At 52.9% G+C, this 2,415-nt stretch overlaps 1 protein-coding gene across 1 annotated transcript in view; it reads right to left on the bottom strand.

The window, feature by feature from the left end:
* Window positions 1-810, bottom strand: part of Syne3 (spectrin repeat containing, nuclear envelope family member 3) — an 84,566-nt gene extending 83,756 nt beyond the window's left edge. Inside the window, exon 1 of the mRNA XM_013517209.1 lies at window positions 155-810. The gene's annotated coding sequence lies outside the window, so the exon portion shown is untranslated. The remainder of the gene's footprint in view (window positions 1-154) is intronic.
* Between the last annotated feature and the right edge of the window lie 1,605 nt (window positions 811-2,415).

Below are 2,415 nucleotides of genomic sequence, written 5' to 3'. Positions count from 1 at the left end.
TGCCCGGGGACCCGGGCCGAGGCCGAGGCTCCCGGGGCCGGAGCGCTGTCCACGGCGGACTGAAGGGACGTCCGCAACCTGCCTCCTCCGCCCGGCCTCATTCCGGGGTGGCTGGGGCAGCCATTCCCTACGACACAGCAGGTCTCATCCTCACCGAGCCAAGCCGGGGCACAGGCAGGGGCGCCCCTCCGGAGACAGGAAGTCCGAGAAGAAAGGGACGCCCATCGGCCGCCTCGGTGGGGGAGGCACCCTGTTCGTCCCCCTCCGCACCGTGATCCCAGGCCACGAGGAACGTGAATCGCACAGAATGGGAACCTCCCACAAACCCAAGAATGTGCGGGCTCCCCCGCGGCCCGGCCCCTCTCCCAGGCCCGGGTCAGCACACCCTCCCACTGCTGGGCCAATCCCTGCTCCCGGGCTCCAGCCTCTGCGCTGGCTCCGAGCCGCCGGACCTTATCTCCTGCCTCCCAGTAACAGTTGCCTTTGGTCGAGGGCTTCCTCCACACGCCTCCTGCCAAACTCCCACTGTTGGGTGGCTGGGAGGCCTTGCACCTGGCCTGCTCTCTCTTCTCCTAGAAAGGTGAGGCAGTGAATGCCGTCCAGCATCCAACTGCGTGCAGCACACTTTGAACATCCATCTCCTGCGCTTATCTGTTCCCAGGTAATTACATCCTTGGCAGCTGGGGCGAGCCGCTAACGAGGGATGCAACTTGCAAAACTAGAAGGATGTGATCTGCCCCAGGCCCTTTTACGGTGGGAAGCAGGCTCAGGTTTTTCTCTGGCCCCCGGCCAAGGCTTCCAAGAGACTGTTTCCCTCTTTTGTTTCTTAGCAGGTCTGGCAGAAGAAGTCAGTGTAAAAGTCAGCCACTAAATTGTCAAACAGGACCAGATAGTGACGGACTGAGTGTGTTGGTGTGTGCGTGTGTGTGTGTGTGTGTGTGTGTGTGTGTGTGTATTTTTTGCGTGCTGAGGGAGAGGTAGAACTAGGCAAAGCCCAGGATTAACACGGGGGTGGGCGTGGCTTAAATTAAAACGCTGCTGTCAACCACACCTCCATACTTTTATCCTTTTTATTACATCGTAATTATTGTGAGTGTCAGGTGAAAATACACACAAAGGGCCTCTGCTGTTCTTCCGCCTGACTGGTTCCAGGTGTCCCATTGAGCATCTTACAGCAGAGGTGTGGCTGCAGACCCTGAGGTTAAATCGGCTACCCTGAAGGTACAGGCCATGCTGAACAATTATTATCCTTGCATTTGGATAATACTTTTTGCCTTTCAGGTTGGTTTTATGTGTCCCCTTGTTAAATTTCTGCAAAGCCGAAGAAAGTTTTTTTTGTTTTGTTTTTTGTTTTAATTTTTATGAGCTGGGCATGGTGGCATATGCCTGTAATCCCAGCACTCAGGAGGCTGAGGCAGGAGGATCATTGTGAGTTCAAGCCCAGCCTGGGCTACAAAGTAAGTTCAAGGCCAGCCTAAACTGCATAGTGAGACCCTGTCTCAAAAAGAAAAACAATTTTTTAATTTAAAGAAATAAAATTTTATGTATTTATATATTCCTTTTTTTATGGCACTAGGGTTTGAGCGCAGGGCCTTTGCACAGAACTACATTGCTGGCCTTTTTTATTTTGAGACAGAGTCTAGCTAAGTTGCTCTAAAGTATGCAGTGCTCCTGCCTCAGCTTTCCAGAGTGCTGGGGTTACAGGTAGGCACCACCACACCTGTCTCGGAAAAGTGTGCTTTTCTGTTAGAGGGAAACTGAGGCACAAAGGGGCCAGGTGATTTGTACAGGACAGAGCCGGCTCTGCCAGTGCTGCTGGGGGGTGAGATAACAGGCTGCCTGCAAAGTCCAGGTCCTGTGGGAAGAGAGTTTGGTCCAGGGTCCCGGGATATAATAGCTCAGTAGTGCAGTTCCTGCTTGGCAAGTGTGATGTCGTGAGCTCAATTCCTGGTACAAAAAAAAGAGAGAGAGAGAGTTTGGCCAGCTGGGAATTAAGAACTCAGGCTCTGGTGCCAAACTGTCAAAATTTGCAACTTTTTGGCTGGTTACTCACCCTTGGTTTCCTCTTCTGTTGAAAGGATCTAATAATAGAAACCTATCTTGTAGTTTGGTGCCTGGTATTGTGCACACCCACCTCAGCTGAGCTCCTGCATTGGGGTTCTGGGCCAAGTCTGAGCACTACAGTTCCTCACACACAGTTATCCAGCCTTCCATCAAACACCCGAGACCTACTGTGTGCTTGTCTCTGGGAATATGGAGACGAATGAGGCACAGACTGTTATGTCCAAAGAGGTCAAAGTGCAAAGCTTCCAGTTCAGCGCAGTGTCCCAGACAGGGTGGCCAGGGGTACCGAGCGGAAATGTCCCTCTAGCCGCTCAGGCGGCACAGAGCACAGCTTTGAGAGTGTGGAGACTT

Source organism: Chinchilla lanigera, unplaced genomic scaffold (assembly GCF_000276665.1).
Source record: "Chinchilla lanigera isolate Chin_1 unplaced genomic scaffold, ChiLan1.0 scaffold00037, whole genome shotgun sequence".
In the NCBI taxonomy this organism is placed as follows: domain Eukaryota; kingdom Metazoa; phylum Chordata; class Mammalia; order Rodentia; family Chinchillidae; genus Chinchilla; species Chinchilla lanigera.
The sequence above is the reverse complement of the archived record's forward strand: the minus strand, read 5'-3'. Positions and strand labels throughout refer to the sequence as shown.